Genomic DNA, 23,663 nt, shown 5'->3' with positions numbered 1-23,663 from the left:
CTGGTGATGAATTCCCTCAGTTCTTGTTTTTTGGAGAAAGTCTTTAATTCTCTGTAATGTGTAGGGCAATCTGATGGTTGGTTTTTCTTTGAACTCTTCTAATATTTTAGTCCACTCTCTCCTTGCTTGCATGGTTTGTGACAAGAAGTCTACTGTAATTCTCATCTTTTTTCCTTTCTATGTAAAGCATTTCATTTTCTTTGGCTTCTTTCAATATTTTTCTCTTTGTCTTTGGTTTTCTTCAGTTTGAATATGATATAACTGGTTGTAGTTTTTCTTTTTTGGCACTTTTCCTGACTGGTGTTCTGTAAGCTTTCTGATCTGTGGTTTGGTATATGTCATTAATTTTGAAAAATTCTCCTCTGCTATTACTTGAAATATTTCTTCTGCTGTGTTCTCTCTTCTTCACTGCTATTCTAATTCCACATGTCACATTAAACAAAGTATACTACATTTCTGAGATAATGTTTTAGTATTATTTTTCTCTTTGTATTTTATTTTGGGAAATTTCTATGGACGTATCTTCATGCTCACTGTTTTCTTGATGTTCAACCTAGTGATAAGTATATCACAGACATTCTTCATTTTTGTTGTAGTGTTTTTGTTTTCCAGCATTTCTATTGACACTCTCTCACAATTTAAATGTCTTTGCATAGTTTGCCCGTATTTTCTTTCTTTTACCTATTTTTCCATTAGATCCCTTAACATATTATTCACAATTACTTTACATTTCCTGTTCTATGTCATATCTGAGCATGGTTCTGATGCTTAATTTGTGATTTTTCTTGTCTTTTGGCGTGACTTGTAATTTTCTGATTAAAGCTGGACATGATACGTCATGTAATAAAAATTTAGATATTTTTCTAGGTCTTTAGTATGTGGTCTTATGTTAATTTGGCTAAGAGCTGTGCTGTGTTTTATGTTTACTGTCGTTGTGGGTGCCAAAGCCTTTACATTTCTCTTGTATCCTTATTTTTGTCTCTTGTGTTATTTTGGGATTTCCTAAAAACTCATTCTCAGATGGAATTTGCATCTTGCAGCTCTTTCAGCTACTATTGTTGTAGTGGAGCCTTGTTGGTATGCTGGTAAAGTGCGAGGAAGAAGGGATATTCTATAATCATATAATTAAATCTCAGTTTTATCAGTGTGCCTGTGTTCCAAGGCTGTGTGACCTATGCTTAGATCTCTTAGCCTTTTTCTTCCCTCTTAGATGAGACAGAAAGGTCAGAGGGGGCCAGGGTGGGAGAGATGCCCTTCCCCCAGATGAGATAAGACTAGTGAAGTCATTTCCCCTGAAGAATAAGCCCTTTGCTCTGGAGAATACTCAGTGTGTTTTTCACAATGGTTACTCTTCCCTTCCCTTGATAAAGCCAGTGAAGAATCTTTCTTAGCTTTTCACAGTAAACATCTAGTTTAGTTCCTCAAGATAAAACCCACAAAAATGTAGGGTCCTCCTAGCAGCATAGCATCCCTCCACTCCAGGATTTCTCACTTTCAAGCTAGTCTACATTCAGCTCCAGCAGTTGATTAACATTACAAGTTAAATGTCCCCACCAAGTGTGGCTACAGTGGCTTCTTCTTCAGGTAAGCAGATCTTAGCTGTGACTCACTGGATTTGTCTATTTTTCCAGATTTGGGGCAATCTCATTTCTCTAATGCATCCAAGAAAAAATGTTGAGTTTTAGTTTGTTTAGTTTTTTCTTGTGGTATGAACAGGAGTGATGACTTCCCAACTTTACTTGTTGAAGCTGAAACTAGAAGTCTTAGGTTTTCGTTTTTATAATTATATTTTTATTTCTGTGATTTCTGGATACTCTTTAAATGGATGGAATGTAATATCCTCTAGAATATTCAAGATTCGAAACAAATTATAGGAAGATCTTAAAATAAGTAAAATGTGTCTTGCCTCCTTGGGTATTAGTTCTTTCATTTGTGGAGTAAGTTGCCATTTTTTTGAGGTGTGGGGCCTCTTCAAATATTTGGTTATTTTGCCATTCAGGATCCCTGCTCTACTTTATGTGGATGCCATTTCTGACTACAGAAGATTTTTTTCTGAAATTTTTGAGAGTCTGTGTGGGTATGCTACTGAAGAAGTTGTGCTCAATGCTTTGCATTTGGGGTGAAGAATCTGTTTCTCCTGATACATTGCCCTGATTCTCCTTCCAAATGATGAAATCCTTCATCAACAAATGCATAAGTGGAGGTTCCACCAGTCTTGTGCTCTAAAAAAGTTTTCAGTTAAGCATCCTGATTATTTTCCCAGAGCCCTTTTATTTTCTCTAATTTCATCATACCTGAGACTAAACAACCTCTGAAATTATGCCTCCCTTTTAATTATCTTTTTTCAATATGTTTTGGTCTGTGGTCTCCTTCTTTCATTCAATTCATCAGTGTTCTATCTTCTAGAAAGCCTTCGACATTTTTGATTTGCTGCTTATTCACTCTTATTTTGTTGTGTTTATAAATTGCAAATGACTTTTATTACAATTTGGGATTCATTAAGGTCATTTTTCTGGAACAGTTTCTCACATTATAAACTCATATTTGTTAGGCTGATTTTCTAATTAAACTTATAACTTCAACAGATTAAAATTAGTCATCATATCTCTATCCCTATCAAGAATGACAGCTTTTACTTACAGATCTACATTATGTTAATACATATATGAATAAATGAAGTGTATATAATAGCTATGCTTCATCTTGTTTTGGAATTACAGTTATTCCGGACTTATATCTACACAACTAATGGCAATATCCTTTCCTTGGTTTGGGATTAAATGAGTTGGTAGAAAAAAGGAAAAAAGAAGAAAAAAAAAATCTAGAGAAGGAAAGAGGTTTCTATCTTCACCACCACTGCACAGAAAAGGAAGCTTCCCATTTGTCCTCTGGCTTCTCCAACCTTCTGCCCCATCACGCTGTTCTTATGACACTGGACTTATTGGTTATGCACTACACAGATATGGCATAACATTTCCTTCTGTTCTTTCGCTGCCTTCCCTTATATGGAACTTCAATCTTTTTCTTCCTCTGGGTGTGGGACAGCTATTTTCGGTCTAAATAGGCTGGCCACTCATCTAGCCCCACTTAATCACCAAGCCAATGCAGAGAAAGCAAAGCATATGCACTGCATCATATGTGATATTTTGTCGAATTTGTTTCCATCTTAGGTTCTATTTTAGTGATCTGGTGGAGTGACCTTCACTACCACAGTTTATAATCTGTAAACCTTATATGACCCCAGTGATTTTTTCCTTCTTCTAGGTATCTATTAATGGATGGTATGAGGAAATATGTTGTTATTCTTCCTTTTAAGTAAAACCTTTCTGAAATGAACTGTGAGTATTTTTATTTAGTTTTTATTTTATAAGCGTGAACTTAACTCTGCGATTCCACTAGGCATGGAAGGGAATAAGAAAAATATGGAACCCGAAGGGACTGCAGTAAGACCACAAAGATTATAGGACACTGTGAGCAAATGGGGTGAAGAAGTTCTCTCCTGACCTACAGAAGGAATGGTCTGGTGGTTAAGATAAAACACAAGCCCAATTTGTTACCATAGTCAGCAATGGTGATCTACTTGCTAGTCTTACCATTCCTGGACCCAAAGTGCTCCACGGCTTCCATGATATTCTTTACTTCCTTCACTTTGCAAAGACTACATGCTTGCCATTCAACCATTCAGCCGTGGCAGTGCAGATGAAACACTGGAAACTGTTTGTGTTGGGTCCAGCATTTGTCATGGACAAGATGCCAGGACCTGTATGCTTCAGGATTCTCATCATCAAATTTCCCCCCATAGATGGACTTGCCACCACTGCCATTATGACCTGTGAAGTCACCACCCTTACACATAAACCTTGGAATAATTCTGGGAAAGCAGAAACCATTATAACTAAATCCTTTCTCTCCAGTGCTCAGAGCATGAACATCTTTTGCTGTCTTTTGGGACTTTGTCTACAAACAGCTTGAAGGAAACTTGGCCCAAGGGCTCACCAGCAATAGTGTTGTTGAAGAACACAGTGAGGTTGACCATGGCTGGTGGCAGGGGGCTCCAGGCAGTGTCGGCATCTTCAAAGCTGAACATTTTTTTGAATAATCCAAATTATTTGACTACTTTTTTTCTGTTTGCTGGTCTTTAAAAATTCAAGCAATCGCTGCTCAAGCCATTCAATCCCTTGACAGAGCCCCAGTCATATTTGAATGAATTTTACCCATGAACCAGAAATTTAGCCTATGATTAAAACATTTGCTTTAAGAAATTAAATTTCTGAATGCATTTAAAATAAAATGGAGTGATTAGAAGCTTGGAATCATTACTCTTATTATTCCTGCTATTTTTTTTTTTATTTAGATAAAACTTACATTAACCATAAAAGATAGAAGACTTGGCGACAGAGTCTCAGCCTCACCGCTGCTGCCACCACTGCCCTGAGACTGCTGAACTCCTGTCCATCTGCTGCCACCACCCACTCTGGACACAGAACATCCAGTCATGGATAAAAATGAGCTGGTTCAGAAGACTAAACTGGCTGAGCAGGCTGAGCGATATGATAGCATGGCAGCCTGCATGAAGTCTGTAACTGAGCAAGGAGCTGAATTATCCAATGAGGAGAAGAATCTTCTCTCAGTTGCTTATAAAAATGTTGTAGGAGCCCGTAGGTCATCTTAGATGGTCATCTCAAGTATTGAACAAAAGACAGAAGATGCTGAGGAAAAACAGCAGATGGCTTGAGAATACAGAGAGAAAATGAGATGGAGCTAAGAGATACCTGCAATGATGTACTGTCTCTTTTGGAAAAGTTCTTGATCCCCAGTGCTTCATAAGCAGAGAGCAAAGTCTTCTATTTGAAAATGAAAGATTACTACCATTACTTGGCTGAGGTTGCCACTGGTGATGACAAGAAAGGGATTGTGGATCAGTCACAACAAGCATACCAAGAAGCTTTTGAAATCAACGAAAAGGAAATGCAGCCGACACATCCTATCAGACTGGGTCGGACCCTTAACTTCTCTTGTTCTATTATGAGATTCTGAACTCCCTAGATAAAGCCTGCTCCCTTGCAAAGATGGCTTTTGATGAAGCCATTGCTGAACTTGATACATTAAGTGAAGAGTCATACAAAGACAGCACACTAATAATGCAATTACCGAGAGATGACTTGACATTGTGGACATTGGATACCTAAGGAGACAAAGCTGAAGCAGGAGAAATGGGAAAATTAACCAGCCTCCAACTTTTGTCTGCCTCATTCTAAAATATACACAGTAGACCACTTGTCATCCATGGTGTCCCACAAATAGTTTTTTGTTTATAATTTATGACAGGTTTGTGTTACTTCTATTTGAATTTCTATATTTCCCATGTTGTTTTTATGTTTAATGTTAGGGGAGTAGTGGTCAGGCATGGTGATTCATGCCTGTAATCCCAGCAATTTGGGAGGCCAAGGTGGGTGGATCACCTGAGGTCAGAAGTTCTAGACTAGCCTGGCCAACATGGTGAAACCTTGTCTCTACTAAAAATACAAAAATTAGCCGGGCGTGGTGGCAGGTGCCTGTAATCCCAGCTACCCAGGAGGCTGAGGCAGGAGAATCGCTTGAACCCGGGAGGCAGAGGTTGCAGTGAGCCAGTATCACACCATTGTACTCCAGCCTGGGGGACAAGAGTGAGACTTTGTCTCACTCACACACACACACAATATATATATGTATATGTATATGTATATGTATATGTATATGTATATGTATATACATATACATACACACATACACATATATATAATATATATATTAGGGGAGTAGAGCCAGTTAACATTTAGGGAGTTATCTGTTTTCATCTTGAGGCGGCCAATATGGGGATATGGGATTTTTATACAAGTTATAAATGTTTGGTATAGTACTTTCAGTACATTGTGGCTTCACAGGGTCCAGTGTTAAAACTGCTTCCATATCTAACCAAAGAAAACTGCCTACATATTGGTTTGTCCTGGTGGGGAATAAAAAGGATCACTGGTTCCAGTCACAGGTGTAGTAATTGTGGGTACTTGAATGTTTGGAGCACTTATAAGGCTGTGGTAGAAACAGATATCCCATGGATACCACATGTTAAACCACGTATATCTGTGGAATACTCAATCTCACTGTGCACCTTTGACTACAGCTGCAGAAATGTTCCTTTAGATAAAGTTGTGACCCATTTTACTCTGTATAAGTGCAGAAATGGTTCACATTTCATTATTTGTAAAGTTATCTGCTGTTAGCTTTCATTATTTTTGCTACATTCATTTTATTTGTATTTAAAATTTTAGGCAACCTAAGAACAAATGAAAAAGTAAAGATGCGGTAAAAATTAATTGCTTGATATTCATTACTTCATGTATATCAAGCACAACAGTAAAATAAAAATCCATATAGTTAGCTTTTTTTTAGGTTTTTTGCTTTTGTGATTTTTTTTTTTTTTTTTTTTGATACTTGCCTAACATGCATGTGCTGTAAAAATAGTTAACAGGGAAATAATTGGAAATGATGGCCAGCTTGGTTTAATGTCTTACAAAATGTTCATGAACAATCCAAGCATAATTGTTAAGAACACATGTATTAAATTCATGTAAGTGGAATAAAAGTTTTATGATTGGATTTTTCAACTACTTTTTCCACAGCTTTTCATGTAACTTAGTCTTTTGGTTCTGAAACTTCTGTAAAGGAAATTGTACATTTTTTTGAAATTTATTCCTTATTCCCTCTTGGCAGCTAATGGTCTTTTCCAAGTTTAAACACAAAGTTTATCATAACATCAAAAATATTACTAATATCACTACTGTTTGCAACCATGTCTCAAGATCCCCTCTCAAAGTTTATCATAACAACAAAAATACTACTAATATCACTACCGTTTCCAACTGTGTCCCATGATCCCTTCTCTTCCTCTCCTCCCTGAAAAAAATGAGCTCCTATTTGTTCTGGGAGAGGGGGAGATTGATTAGGGAAAAAAAGGAGTATGTTCCATTTAAAATTTTGGTATATGGTATTTTCTTTTTTTTTTTTTTTTAGACAGAGTCTCGCTCTGTCACCCAGGCTGGAGTGCAGTGGCGCGATCTCGGCTCACTGCAAGCTCCGCCTCCCAGGTTCACGCCGTTCTCCTGCCTCAGCCTCCAGAGTAGCTGGGACTACAGGCGCCCGCCACCTCGCCCGGCTAGTTTTTTTGTATTTTTTAGTAGAGACGGGGTTTCACCGTGTTAGCCAGGATGGTCTCGATCTCCTGACCTCGTGATCCGCCCATCTCGGCCTCCCAAAGTGCTGGGATTACAGGCTTGAGCCACCGCGCCCAGCCAAGGTATATGGCATTTTCTAACTTAGGAAGCCACAATGTTCTTGGCCTATCATGATGTTGAGTAGCATTAACTGTAAGTTTTTTGCTTCCAAGTCACTTTTTGGTTTTTAAGAATTTCTTGATACTCTTATAGCCTGCCTTCAATTTTGATCCCTTATTCTATGTGTCAGGGTCACAAGATCACCTTCCTTTTTTAGCCTTCTGTCTTGTCACCAATCATTCCTACTTGGTGGCCATGTACTTGGAAAAAGGTCACATGATCTTTCTGGCTCCATTCAATGTCTAAGGCACTCTGCTTCCTTTGCTTGCATCCCACAAACTACTTCCCTCATCCTATTTACTGCAACAAATCTCTCCTTAGTTGATGAGATTGTGTTTAATCTCCTTTTAAAACCCTACCTATCCTGAATGATCTGTCATTGTCTGCCTTTAAAATCCTTCCTCTTTCTCTTCCTCTATTCTGTAAATAATGTTGGGACTAAGTTATACCCAAAGCTCACTTTACAAAATATTTCCTCAGTACTTTGCAGAAAACACCAGACAAAAATGCCATTTTAAGAGGTGTGTTTTTTCTTTTAGGATGTAAGCTTCTCAAGAGCAGGGACGAAGTTTTCTGTATGTTCTATTGTGCCTAGTACACTGTAAATGCTCAATAAATATTGATGATGGGAGGTAGTTAGTCTTGATGATAAGGGCGAGAAACTGAAATCCCAAACACTGTTTTGTTGCTTGTTTTATTATGACTGCAGATTAAATTGGGGACTATTGGCCCTTTTGGATAATTGTCCCAAATATTACATTCAAATAAAAGTGCAATGGAGAAAAAAAAATAGGAGACTTGGAATTAAAAGATTAAAATGTACTTTTGGCTCTGCTGAATCACTTTAGGAAAGTTGAATAATATCCCTTAGTCTATTTTTTAAATCTATAAATGGTTACATTAACTGTATGTTTCCTAAAGTCTACATTAGCTCCAAAATTATTTTTTCTCTTACATGAAGTTATTATGCTCCACATATTTAAGGGATTACAGGTTTAAGATAATATAAATGTATATTGTGAAATGCTGGCTATTTATTAAAATGTGTGTAATGAAATCTGTTGTTATACTGGGGGCGGGGAGCAAGAAGGGGGTGGATAGCTTACTCAGTGAAAGCAGTGACATTGAATTAAACAACAAGTTTTCCATTTTGTTACTTGATCAATTCAAGAAAATATCTTAAAGGCATATGAAAAGGTCACTGTAAATCTCACATCTCTGCTATTCTATTATGAAGAACCCACTGAAAATATTTTGAAATAGCCACTTTGCCTGTGGAAAGTTTACGAAGCAAATTGACAATATGTCTTCACTGGCAGAGGCAACCCATGAACCTGCAACAAGCCAGTTTATTTCTTTTTGTTTATTTTGTTTTAGATAGATGTAGCTCAAAGTGTTTTTATTTTTGGTATGAATAATAAAACTGAGGGTGATAGGAATCTATTTGGCTCTAAGCTGCCACCACTGGAATTACCAGGACTTTAAAATTCTCTCTTGCAATGGGAGATTGCTGGGCCCTTACATAATCTTCTTGGGAGCTGTTAAAATAGGCCAATTAGAGCTGCTTATCGGTTTCCATTGTGACACCTCCTGGCCTTATTCCTTCCTGCACCTCAAGCCCCTAGCACAATGGTTATGTCCTGTCTTCAAATCCTAGTCATGCTGGACCCTGGGGCCTTGATGGCTATAGTTCCCTATGCTACTGGATAGGAGAAGAAAGGGACATTTTTCTATCATTGCTGTAATTATTAATGACTTTCCTATGAGTTAGATTTACTGTTTTGTTTTTTCATCTTTGGTGAACTGGGATCAACAGCTCGTTGCATGTAGATGAGAAAACAATTGATTGTTACAACTAACTGTATCTGTCCCACTAACAATCAGCTTTAGAGCTTGCTTCAAGTACTTTGCCAATCACTTTTCTGGATAAGTCTCTTTTGTCTCTTTATTGTTTAGAGTCATGATTCCTACCTACTGGGTACTTCTTCCTCAGACTTAACATTTTCCACAGAGGTCCTTTATAGTTGCTTCCAAACAACCTGAATAGTGCTTGCTAGTGCCAGATTTTTGGAAACAGATATGCATATTAGCCACCATCCCACTCCACCTTGACCTCAGGAATCATGTTCCTAGTAAGTCAGAACGTTCCAACTGCAGCATGAGCTTGTTATCAATCCCACAAGGATCAAGAAAATTGATTCACTCTAATGATTTTTAAAAATGATATATTGACAAATTATAATTGTATATATTTATGGAGTAAAAAGCTATGTAATGATTTTTGAATGCAATGTGGAATGTTTAAATCAAGCTGATTAACCTATTCATCACCTCAAATATTTGGCATTTTTTGTGATAAGAAACATTTGTGGCTTACTCTCTTAGCTATATTGAAACATGCAGTACTCAGTGATTAACTACATTCGCCACACTGTGCAATAGATCTCAAAACACAAACAAACCACAACAACAAAAACCAAAAACAAACTCATTCTTCCTATCTAAGGCTTTGCACCCTTTGTTATCATGTTGCCAATCCTCCACCATCCAGTCTCAGGTAAACACCTCTTCCCTATTTGTTTCTATGAGTTCAATTGTTTTAGATTCCACACGTCAGTGAGAACATTCAGTATTTGTCTTTATGTGTTTAGCTTATTTCACTTAGCATGATGTCCTCCAATTCCATCTGTTGTCATAAATGACTCTCGTGATTTTTCACCTTCCTGTAAACGTTAAGAATTTTTCAAGCTTTTGGAAAACTCTATAAAATATTTCTTTCCAGTTCCTTACTTTTCCCCCTTATCATTTCCTAGAGTTAAATATAACCTTCCTTTTGTTACTCTCCATACCTAAGACCCAATTCAGAAGTCTAATTTCTATATTGTGATGACGATAAAAGTATTGATAAGTAGATGAATAGGTAAATAGATATGTGTGTATTTGATATAGGATACATATATTTGACATGCATCTTGCTATACCATGAATGTTCTAGGGATTTACAGATAAATGGAATCTTAAGATTTGCCCTATTTGCATATTGCAACAGGTACAACTCTTAAGCCTATAGCCCCCTCTACTGGGAGGATTTTCCCAGATTTATTATATGCACCTTAAGCAGGTGGTCTTTGTAAACCTTCTTTGAGCACTCTTGATCATTCCCTAATTAACTTAAAATCCCACCACTGTTCTGATTTATAGGATGCTACATGGATCCAAGCTTCTAAAGTGGATGAAGTCTGTTTCTCAATAAACTTCATTTTCACTCACTCTTTTTGGTGATGGGTTCGAAGTCTGTGTTCACCATCAACAGACCTTTTTTTTACCTTTCTTTCCCTTTGAACATAAGTGCTCATGAGGTTTCTTAGGGATAGCATCTCATTAATTGATTATTGGACATAATGTATTAGGTGTCTGTCATGTACACCATAATAAGAAGATCTGTAGATACAGAGAAAGATGTGAGGTACCTTGTTTGGTATGTTTCCCTACTTGACTTTTCAAGTGGTTAAAAAAAAAAAAAATGTAACACATAGGGTAGATGACTTTTATAATTTGTGTTCTGAAACTACTTAATAGCCCCAAATAATACCTTTTTCTTAAAAAGAGGACACGAAGTTCCCCAAGCATACTTCCAGACCCTTAAGTCAACACGAGCTGACCCAGACTACGTATTGAGAATGCTGTTCTTCTCTGAGGCTCTGACTTGTTACAGGAATATGGTTTCTGGCAGCTCTCCTAGGAGGAAGAACTAAAATTCTGCCCATCGTCCTCATAGGCGTGAGGTTCCCAAGAATGAGAGCAGTGCTATTCTGGGAGGCCTTTGGGTTGCAGTGGAAGGAGCCCTGGGTGAGTTATGAGTGAGCTGGGGAATACTATCTTTAAAGAAGCATTATTTACTTCTCTCTTGGGGATAGAAAAGTAGAAATGACAAATGCAAATTTTTTAAAATGATAAGTTTTAGGTTCCTTGGATCACATTAAACTAAAAATTTCAAAATTGTAGACTATCTGTACATATCCAAACGCATACTTGTGCAATGAGTACTTTAAAATTAAGTAGACAAAAAGGTACATGCAGAAATGGAAATTACGATAGTCACATGATGTGAATTATGTCTTTTAAATACTCATTAGCAAAAATGATCTCAATCATCATTATCAATCATCATCATAGTTGACATTTATTGGCCATTCATCATGTTTAACTCTTCTTTGTTTCTTTGCAGGCAATAGCCAAGTTGGAATAAAGACAAAACCCACTGCTTTGGTATTGGGGAGTAAATTTTGTTTGTGTCATTAAGTTGACGATAGTACACAAGAAAATAAAAGCTCCCAATAAAAACATGGAGCTTTGATGGGCACGGTGGCTCATGGCTGTAATCCTAGCACTTTGGGAGGCCGAGGCAGGCAGATAGCCTGAGGTCAGGAGTTCTAGACCAGCCTGGACAACATGGTGAAACCCCGTCTCTACTAAAAATACAAAAATTAGCCAAGCGTGATGGCAGGCACCTGTAATCCCAGCTATTGAGAGGCTGAGGCAGGAGAATTGCTTGAACCTGTGAGGCAGAGGTTGCAGTGAGCTGAGATCGCGTCATTGCACTTCAGCCTGGGTGATGAGAGTGAGATTTTGTCTCAAAAACAAAACAAAACAAACAAACAAAACATGGAGCTTGAGGTAGCTTTCAGCTCAGCTCAGCTATGTGGGCTATGTAGATAGTATTGTTTGAAGTCTCTAGAAATAGGCTGGAAAAGATAATGTATAGAACAAAAGACAGAGTTTTAAGATAAACTTTTCCTTTCCTTCCCACCTCCCTCCCTTGCTCCCTTCCTTCCTTTCTTCCTTTCTTTCTTTCCTCCCTTCGTCTCTTGCTTTTTTTTTCTTTTTATTTCTAAGACACAGCTATTTAAAAATCTGTAGACCTTCTCTATGATCTTTGGTTGGTCCTTGTTTGGTTCTAGGATGGGCACCTCTTTAAACTCTATAGCATTAATCTGTTTGCTCTTGAATTGTTATGAACCAGGAGTCATATCTGAAAGCAAAAAGCCTTTTGGTTAATAACCCCTAAGAAATGCAGTATATACAAAGAGACCAAGAATAAACTATTGTGAAGCTGGCCGTGTTGGCAGTATTAAACAGATGGCATAAACATCTCTTTAGCAGTGGGAAATTAGTGTTAAATTATATACTGAATCAGGGCAGAGGTGTTTCAATCATTAATTTTTTCTAACTCTTTTTTAAATTAAGTTTTCTTAAGTTATGACCACTTCCTTGGGACCATCTAGGAAAGGCATACATTACATAGTGCCAGGACCAAAATACCAAAGCAGGTCCCACCTCACCCCTAAGCCTGAGGCTCTTTATATAGGGTACTAGCTCTCTCTGGCACACTGTCTCTTTTGCCTATTAAAGTCAACTTTCAGGAAGAGTTCCAAAGGTAACTCTCATGAATGTGACAATGACAGAGAGCTGAAAGTTAATCTTTCTAACATCACTTTTATTTGCCTTTTAACAGAACAACATTTTAAGCGAAGGAATTGAAACTTTTATTCTGGAATTTCAAGTCTTTTTGGAGCGTTTGTAGGGAATGTATATAGAGAGGGCATGAATTCCTTTTGAGCCCCCTTTCTTACCCTTCCTCCTTTCCTACTGAATTCATATTATATAGACATCTATCAACAATGCAAACAAATAATTTGAATCCTGGTTCAGCCATTTGCTACAAATATGCTCTTGGGCAAATTATTGGACTTGTCTCTGAACTTTCTTAATTCGCAAAATATGTAAGGACTAAATTAAGTAGTATATAAGGTGTTACATCTGTCCCCTAATATTAATTCTTCATCACACATGATAAACATTTGTTTTCCAGAGATGAATATTGAGTGGTTCTTCTCTTTACTCCACAGTCAAAATTAAACTGTGCCAAACCATTTGTTTATTCTCTCACTTCCATGCACCAAAAGTTTGTAGCCTCTCTTGCATTAAATTTTGCAAGAAATGCAAAATGATTAACATTTGGAATATTAAGCATGACTTTAAGTAGTAATAGCAGAAAAAGAAGGTCCTTATAATTTGAAGATTATTATTAAATTATTATATTTAAACTATAACTTTAACATATCATTTGGAAGGCTATTGCTAAGGTGGTTTGATAGGAGCAAAAAACTAGTTGAACAGTCGGATGGAGGGTTAAGGGAACTAGATGGAGGGATAAGGGAACTAGATGGAGGGATAAGGGAATAAAATAAGAAAATGACAAATAAAGCAAAAGAGAGCTGAGGACCTTGAGACGGTGAGGAGTGAGGACACAGCCGACCTACATGTGACATGCCAAAATCATGTTTGAGCTTCTAGGTGGCAGGGAGCAGGCGGGGATGCTATGCATGGTGTTGAAGATAAGGACTTTCCCAGCTGAAGAGACTATGAGGAAAACGAAAGGATAGACATCCTTTTTATACTTGTTTAGACTGTTCCAAAGGCTGGTCTTCCCGGCATTTGTCTCAATATATGCAAAAGCAAAACAAAGTGGCAGAGATAGTTACACTTCAGTCTGGAAGCGCATTCCTGTCAGAGCACCTAGTTGCTTTGATCCAGTATTGTTCTTCTTCTTCTATTTTTTCCCCAGAGAATCTAAGCAGATCACAATGATGAAGACTCTCCTCTGAGAAAGCCAGAAGGCAGGCATATCTGCACGCTTGCTCTTTCAGTCGACCTTTGTTACAGATGATTTGGCATTTTCCCTACTTCCAAACCCCAAATTAAGTCTAGGCCTCTCATCAGTTTATTTTCCAAATCATGTCATCTTATTTTTCTTGCATGAAATATACAGATGGGTTTTTGTGATAAGGCACTCATTTCTAGTGTCTTTACTCTTCTCCTTCTTGCATATAGTTGAGGGCACGTTAAAAAATTATCATCAATTTGTATTGTATATAATTCAGTCGCTTGAATTTGTATTCTCTAATCTTTGGCATACAAAAGAAAAGATAACATGAAACAAGTTATTTTATCATGGCAGGGTTTGCTTGGCATGGAATATATAGTTCATCTAATTGCTCATTCAGTAGGGAGTTGCTGGAGTAGGTTGGGGTGGGGGATAGACTGCAGTGTTACTGGGTACTTTGCTCTAAGTGAAAATCAGAAAACGGGATAATTAATTTTCTTAGGGTTGTGTTATCAATTACTGTGTTCTCTTTTCCTTTTTAGATAATAGCCATGGTATTTGTGCCAAATTATTTCAAGAGACTATGTGGCATGTGTAATGAACAGTAGCTAGGAATGGAGAGGACTGACATAGTGCGCAAGGCTCTTTATGGAGACGAGAACTGCAATCTTTTTTGTAAGAGACTTCCATTTTCAGGCACAGGAAGTTTCCTCAAGAAGACTGAACCCATCTAATGTGCACTGGGTGGAGGAAATAGGGTTTAAAGAAGTGTCCTAGGTAAATATACAAACAGATGCATGAGTCTCAGAGGTATGGATCTGACTACTGATTAGGATCAGATCATTGGTTGGAGTCTTATCTTCAGCATAAAGTGAACAATCGAGATTTTGCTGGGCTAGGTTCTCCTTCATACAAAAATTATCATCTCAGAGCCAGAATTTGGATTTGGGAATTGACAAAGGTCAATTATATATATTTTGTGCTTTGTGCCTGCAAGGAACAACTAGCCATTTTCTAGAATTATGGATAGTCTTAAGAAGTTAGAAGCAAAATTATACTGTCTTGATCATGAGCTTACTTGGTATTTCTCAAAATTTTCTAGCTACAGTTTCAACAACATACATTTATATTTGTTTGGCAATGGCTCCTACTACTTCCTCCAGGATTCCAGGGAGTTTGAGAGTAGATGCCTTCATCTTCCTAGTGTTTGGCTCATGTTAAGGACATATTAAATGCTAACAAAATGAGTGAACACATAAATGACTTCTAGCCCATAAAGCTTTTAAAAATTACAGAAACGGTCAGATGGCTTTTGTAGAGTCAGCCAAGATCTCCTGATTCACTGACTGATTTTTCTCTCAATAAACACATATTTGGTAACAGGAATAATGAGAGGGTAAATTAACACATGGTGATCTCTTTGCTAAATACAGGGCACATTGGAAAGGGGTTATGGAGTAAATACAATGAAGCATAAGCATGCTTTCTGCTTTTAAGCAACCATAATCCAGTGAACTACACAAGGAGATAAACGAAGAGTTAATAAATGTGCAAATTATTCTAACAGAAGTGTGTCTGTGGTTCTCTATGAGTGCAGATGAGTCAGTCTGGGAGGTTCAGAAAGGTGCTAAGAGGAGGTAAAATAAGAGCTTTAGCCATGACCTTCAAAGGGAAGCTAACTTGGCAGAAATGGGGATTTGGGGTAAGGAAACCAAATGGACAGAGAGGCACAAAAGATCCAGTGTTCAGTTCTATGCCTTACACCATACCAAATGAATGAATGAATGAATATCTGCTTTGCATAGCACATTAACTTCCCAATGATCCTCTGCTGCATATGCACAGACATTAGAGAATTCTTTTCAGGGTGTTTCCCTATTACAGCCATTTGGGGATGTGAGAAATTATATTCAACAACCCGGAAAATTACCCCCAGAGCTTTCATTAACATCTGTGTATCATCTCCTTGTGCTGGTAAATATCTCCATTCGTATCTGCAGTCACTCTGCCCAAGTTTTAATGCTGGCAAATAAAACTCAAGCACTCGTCAGAAAATAAAATATTTACCCAGCACACTACCACAAACAAAGTTATTGGAATGGCGCACTATTTCAGTAGCCATTGAGCACATGAATTTAATGAGATAAAGGATGTATTTTATCCAGAACATAAAGATGTACTGATGGTGACCGGAGGAAATGTGGGGAGCCACTTCTCTGGTTAAGGTCTCCCCATTAGGAAGGGAAAAGCATCACAGTAAAATGGGTATGAGCTGCGGGGGCATTTGATCACTCTTTTTTCTTCCTTTCTATGCATCAGCTGTGTCTACTTTTAGATAATCTGGCAAAAACCTTATTACTATGTACAGGACCCCAAAGGAGACCTGGAGGGTGATCCAGAAAAAAGAGCAGCTATGAGTTCTATGTGCTTTTTCAACATATACAATCTACTGTCTGCTACCTCTGAAGCCAGAGTGAACATTGAAGCAGAATAAGATGATTTTTAAATTTATTTTGTGCTTTAATTCAGAGGAGAAGGAAAAGGCTACAACAACTCTATATTCATATTATTACTGTGATTCTAAGTGCTCTGATTTAGTGGGAATTTGAGGCTTTCTATGAGCAGGGTCCTGGCCATTCCAGCATCTGCTCTTGTCTTTGAATTTCTATTTGCATTTTCCCAATTAAGTCACAGAGCTTTAAATTTTCATGCTTTTGTGTATGCTGTTCTCTCCTCAAAGTCTCCTATGCATCCTGCAAAACCCATCTCCAAACCTAAATCCTAGAGACAGAGAAGAAACTGAATCCCTCTACCACCCTTATGGAGTATTGTTGCTACTGGTATGCGTGGTACATGAGGACAGGGAAAGTATTTGCCTTGTAAATTACCCCAACTCCGGCACTCAGAACAGCTCTTTTCATAGAATAAATGCTCAACAAATATTTGTTGAATTAATGAGTAATCAATGCTGGAATTTATTCAAAACCTGGAGATTTTAAGCTTGCTTTTGTGAATAAGCTCCCTTATCCTTGTTGGCCTGGCTTAGATTATATTCAGAAGGATGAATGTTTGGTGGAGTTTTCCAAACACTCCCTGATTTATTCTCGGCTCCCTGATTTATTCAGCTTGCACTGACTCAGACGGCTAAGCTCTCCTCACCCTCTACCACATACATATTGCTAAGTCCCAGGAGAACTATATTATACATACCACCTGCCTCCCACTCCCCTCCCCGCACTCTTGGTTTTTAGTAATATTAGTGAGAAGAAATGTTGCTGTCTTCAAAATGGTGAGTGAAAGTGCCAAACCAGTGTATGATATGCAGAGGTCTTCTACCTGCCACATAAACAACAAGAACAAACAATAGAAGTCAAAGGTACATCTCCTCCAGAACAAGTGCTCACTGAGTATGTATCCTGCAAAGGACAGCAAGGCAACTGACCACATGGGACCCCCCATACACCTGTGTGATCCAGCTCAGCAGAGGGAGGAAGGGAAGGAGAGAGGCCTGGGGCTGTAGGAAAAGATTTCTGGAGAAGGAACATGGGACAGAGTTAGTCTTAAAAAGAAAGGAAAGCCTCAGATGCATAGAGTGTGATGTTCTCCAGGTAGGGGCTAAGTCTGTAAGTATGCTCTGCAGACAGATAGGCAGCCAGGCACAGTTTGTCCCTAGGAGATGGGTGGGGCACAGGGTCCCTGCTGCAGAGCCATAGGAGACAAAGTTAGAGGGAGAGACCAGAACTGGTAGGCCTTGAATGCTGGAGTGAGCAGTTTGGACTTCACCCAACACAAGTTAGACACCATTTTCATTTGCTCTCTTAAGCCCCTGTGCTCTAAGATGGAATCTCAGTTGTGCTGACAAACATTTCAAGATAGCGCCTCAGAGAATATATTGTCAGTTGCTTTTCCTCCAACTCTGAGTCCTTCGCAGCATTCCTCCCCAGTGGTCCCAGGAGGCGAGTATCCTTACACATTTAGGGACACATACCAGTAGCTGCTGTAGGTGATACTTTCTTTTTATTAGGAAAGCCAGTTTCCAGTGCTGAGTACCTAGAGGCACCCTGTGGTTTTCCTGTATGTCTTTTTCTGTCAAGCTCAGAGATGACCCTGGCAGTTCTGGCCTGGATCCTGAGTAGAGCGACTGTATTTTAAGTTCCATTTTGGTACAAAGAGACCAGGAGACAGATTTTTTTTTTTTTCATTCTGAAGTTATTGATAGGAAAACATCACCGGCTCTGCTGAAGCCAGGGATGTTTCCTAAAACTCTGAAATTCTGAGCTGATGCCAGAGTCCACAGAATCCCTATATGCTAATTTATGGCAGAGCTGGAAATTGCAAATTTTGAAATGCATTTTCAAATCTGTGGTGTTGAATGAAACGTTATTAAGTGCGTATTATTACCTCAGTAGATCTCACTGATGGCTTAACTATCAGAAAATTTCACAGTATGTGTAATATTATCAAAATGAATCAATACCTTAACCCCGAGGCTGATTCCTCAATTACTGTAACTATCAGTTGCTAATTTGAATGCTTTTTACACCCTGCTCCCCCTTTAGACTGCCCACACTGCCCTTGCGAATGCAACCGAGAGCACAAATAAATTGAGCATGAACAATTAGACTATTCAGCTTTGGGTGATCTAAAGAGAGATGTGAAATACCATTACATGGCGTAGAGATTTTGAATCTCTGGGCTGAGGCATGAATCCAGCTTACTGAATCTCTTAGTCCTGCCAGGAGTAGAAGATGGGATTTTTAAAGACCTGAAGCAATTCTAAAGCATCTGATGTTTTCAAATGGTAATGAAGAGTTTAGCCAAGATGCTTTACATAGCATCTAACAGAGCTGTTATCAGCTATGATGTTACTCAGTGGGGCTGCCATTTGAAACTGCTTTTTTAGGACAGAGAAGATCTAGCTTTGAATGGTGATTGAAGGACGGATGCTAAGCTTCTGCCGCCGCTGGGAGAGGTCTAATTTTATGTTCTAGTGTAGGCACATGGCTCTAGCCAGAGGACCTCGTGCGATTAAACGTGGTTGGGGAAGAGACAAGACCACTCTACTTTGCCTTCTTTTTTGCTTTAGCCTGAAGCCAGTTTGCTGCCCTTGGGGAGGAGATAAAATCTGAGTGACAAAATAACTGAACTCCAGAAAACAAAGAAATATATCTGGCAGTTTTCAGTGATCCTCCAAAGCAAAACAAATCAGGGAAACCTCACTGACTAATAACCAAAGGTGTCAATGGCTTTTACTCACCCACTATCACTAAGGCCACATGTTCTGTCAAGTCACAAAGCAACTGGGTGCTTGCAATATAATCCAGGCTGGGGAAAAGGAAATTTCATCAAATACAGTTAACCTACTTTAGATAAAGACCAGTGTTTTTGGTTTTGCTCTTCTCATGAGATTCCTAAGGTAATGGAAACCTAGGGAAATAATAGTGTTTGCTGGGCCCAGGTTAGTGGCATAAATCTAAACGCTAACCAAAGTTGGGCAGGTAAGTGAGTAGAGAGCAGGATTTGTCAAACTCTAATATTCATATGAATCACCAGGGATCTTATTAAAACTCAGATTACTGAGCCTTTTCCCTGGACATTCTGATTGAATTGTTTGGAGTGGGGCCAATGAATCTGTATTTCTTTTTTTCTTTTTTTTTGGCGGGGGGGGGGAGGGGGCGGGGATGGAATCTCGCTTTGTTGCCAGGATGGAGTGCAGTGGCATGATCTTGGCTCATTGCAACCTCCACCTTCCAGGTTCAAGCGATTCTCCCGCCTCAGCCTCACACGTAGTTGGGACTACAGGCATGTGCCACCACACCCGGCTGATTTTTGTATTTTTAATAGAGACGGGGTTTCACCGTGTTGGCCAGGATGGTCTCGATCTCCTTACCTCGTGATCCACCTGCCTCGGGCTCCCAATGTGCTGGAATTACAGGTGTGAGCCATGGCGCCCAGCCCTGAATTTGCATTTCTAATAAACTTCCAGGGGATGCTGACCTGCGGCTCTGTGAGCCACACTGTGAGTAACACAGGGAGGTGAACAGGGCTAAGAGGATGCTACATTGAAGGGTCTGCTTCACTAAAAGGAATTGGGGGCGACTTAATTTCAGCCAATTTCTGTGCAAGGATAGAGGCCTACTATTGTTGTAAATCATCTGAATTTTGGTGAAATTTTTAGTTGCAAGAATCCAATTTGCTATTTTTGCTTAAAATTCTGAGACCCATCTGTCAGATAGATGTGGTCAGTAGGCCACCAGTTTAAAACAACAGGCCTTGTTATGGTTACTGCCAGAGGAGAGCGGGCATTATTTAAGGGAGTGTTGTGAAATTGGGGAGTTATACCTGATATAAATAATGAATTGATGGGTGCTGACGAGTTGATAGGTGCAGCACACCAACATGGCACATGTATACATATGTAACAAACCTGCACGTTATGCACATGTACCCTAGAACTTAAAGTATAATAAAAAAAAAAAGAAATGTAAATTATAAAATAATAAAAAGCAAATTTCTCAAAAGTGTGGAGAAAAAATGTAAACTCTCACCATCTGATTCCTATACTTTGATCTCTAGGTGGCTTTTTCAAAATCTCAGGTGAGACAAAATGCACAGGATTCTTTTCTAAAGAATGAACACTGCCATTCATACAATATGTGAACAAGGAAATTGTACATTAGACATTTCCTGTGTGTATCTTAATTAATTACCCGAACTGAGACCTGTGCTTATTACGGGCATGAATGCCTCTATGGGGGATGTTGGCAAATAATGTTTTGTTTTGTTTATTTCTGTCGACAGCAAGGCCAATTAGTACATCTGTGCTGTATCAGGAAAATGTGAGCTGAAATGAGAGTGACATTCAGAAAAGATTTCTTTTCAAGCTCTATGTCTTTAGGAAGCCTCCGTGCAGTGACCTTATACTTGGAATTCAGCTTTCAGCTGGTATATCCAGCATTAAAGGTGACAGGGAAAATAAAAGTCTTCCTTCCAAAGATTGTGTGTGCCTTTGGCAAAGGTTATAGATGTGATGTCTTCGAACATCCTTCTTCATGATGGCTCTGTCGCTGGAAATGGGCTGAGAACACAAGAAGAAAATAGTAAATTTCTGAGTAAGGTAAGAAAGACTTCCCTGAAGCAGTAACACTATAACTGAAGTGTAGGGCCGGATAGTTCTTGGCAGCTGTGGGTGTCAGGCAGGAGTATGATGCTAAGAAAATAGAGAAAACATAAGAGGATGTGTTCATGCATCCTTGGAAGCAGGCTCAGTCAACATCTATCAAAACATAAATGGGCCATGCCTTTCATATCTGTAATTTCACTACTAACTGTGAAAGACTAAAAAAAAAAAAAAAAAAAAAAAAAAAAAAAAAAAAAAAAAAAAAAACAAAAAAAAAAAAAAAAAAAAAAAAAAAAAAAAAAAAAAAAAAAAAAAAGACAAAAATGCTTATCTGAAATATTGTTTTGAAGTAGGGAAAATAAGTTATCTAAATGTTCAACAACATAACATATACAAAGTAATTCTATTTCATCATTAAAAGTGAAGATGAATGCCCATCTACAACAGACCACTTAGTAGCAAGGATGGGTAAAGATAATCTCATATATAAAAAATTGAATGCAAATACGCTATTGGCATAGAGAAAAGCCTGGAAGGATTTCCCTAAAATGTGAAGAGTTGTCACTTCCAGGTAGTTAAATTGGGGGTGTTTTAGTGTTTCCTTTTCACTTTTTTGGATGGCTTGCATTTTGACGATGACATGAATCCCAAAACATTCGGGTATATTGCGGCACTATTCACAATAGCAAAGACTTGGAATCAACCCAAATGTTCATCAGTGACAGACTGGATTAAGAAAATGTGGCGCATATACACCATGGAATACTATGCAGCCATAAAAAAGGATGAGTTTGGGTCCTTTGCAGGGACATGGATGCAGCTGGAAACCATCATTCTCAGCAAACTATTGCAAGAAAACCAAATACTGCATGTTCTCACTCATAGGTGGGAGTTGAACAATGAGATCACTTGGACACAAGAAGGGGAACATCACACTGGGTCCTATTGTGGGAAGGGGAGGGTGGAGGAATAGCATTAGGAGATAGACCTAATGTAAATGACAAGTTAATGGGTGCAGCACACTAACATGGCACATGTATACATATGTAACAAACCTGCACGTTGTGCACATGTACCCTAGAACTTAAAGTATAATTAAAAAAAAAAAGAAGAAGAAAACCAAACAAACAAACAAAAAACAAAGCAAAACAATAAGCTTGGGAGACCAGCAACATAAATATTAAGCAAATGAATTACAGAATAGGTCTGTTGGGGTGAGGCATAGACAGAGGTAAAAGCAAAAGGAAAAAAGTAACAAGGGGCCTAATATGTCTCTTTCTGTACATATAACTGATGATTTTAGTGATGATGTAATTTAAGGAAGTAGAAAGGTTCCAAGTTAAGAAAGATTATCTGTTTAGGACATTACCAAACTGCCATCCCATAGACTTTTAATTCTTTTACTCAGTGCTACACTCTGTGTGCCTCATCTCACAGAGGGCTATAGATGTGCAGATATATTGATCCTCTTAGCCTTTGGGGCAACATGTAGGGCTTTGGAGAGCAGAGCCCCTGGGCCAGGAACCACTGGCCTTGGATTGTCTCCTCTTTTGACTCCAACAAGCCATTACAATATTTTGTTCTGTGTGAGTTGTAAGGTGAATAATGATTGGGACCACTGACTAAAGAGACCATTTTATGTACCCCATTGCTTTGTGAAAAGTGTAACCAGAACCCAGAGAAGTTTAAAGACTTTTCCAAAGTTATGTAGCTCATTAGTTAAGTAGGCCAGTTACTTATCCAAGTAGAAATAAGAATATTTACAAACACACACACACACACACACACACACACACACACAGAAAACTTTGAATCCCAATCAAAATGGAAGATCACACAACAAAAGAACTGAACTCCAGGAATGACATAAGCATGACTTGTTTTATTGTACTTCACGGAAAATGCATTTTTTTACAAATTGATGGTGTGTGGCAATCCTGCATCTTGCAATTCTTTTTTTTTTTTTTTAATGGAGTCTTGCTCCTGTCACCCAGGCTATAGTGCAATGGCATGATCTCGACTCGCTGCAACCTCTGCCTCCTGGGTTCAAGTGATTCTCCTGCCTCAGCCTCCCGAGTAGCTGGGATTACAGGCGCAAGCCACCATGCTTGTATCATTTTTGTATTTTTAGTAGAGAATGGGTTTTGCTATGGTGGCCAGGCTGGTCTTGAACTCCTGACCTCAGGTGATCCGCCCACCTCGGCCTTCCAAAGTGCTGGGATTGCAGGTGTGAGCCACCATGCCTGGCCTGCATCTTGCAATTCTACTGGTGCTACATTCTACTAGTGCTGCATTCCACTAGTGCAATTCTACTAGTGCTGCATTCTACCAGCATGTACCCACTTTGTGTCTGTGTGTCATATATTGGTAATTCTCACAATATTTCAAACATTTTTCATAATGATTATATCTATTATGGTGATATGTGATCGGTAATCTTTTATGTTACTATCATAATTATTTTGGGGCACCACAAACCTCACGCATGCAAGACGGCAAATTTAAT

At 38.6% G+C, this 23,663-nt stretch overlaps 1 pseudogene; it reads left to right on the top strand.

The window, feature by feature from the left end:
* The first annotated feature begins 4,468 nt into the window (after positions 1 to 4,468).
* LOC111538930 lies at positions 4,469 to 5,258 on the top strand (annotated as a pseudogene).
* The last annotated feature ends 18,405 nt before the right edge of the window (positions 5,259 to 23,663 follow it).

The sequence above is a fragment of the Piliocolobus tephrosceles genome, chromosome 9 (assembly GCF_002776525.5).
Source record: "Piliocolobus tephrosceles isolate RC106 chromosome 9, ASM277652v3, whole genome shotgun sequence".
Taxonomy (NCBI): Eukaryota; Metazoa; Chordata; class Mammalia; order Primates; family Cercopithecidae; genus Piliocolobus; species Piliocolobus tephrosceles.
This window is presented reverse-complemented; position numbering and strand designations above follow the sequence as displayed.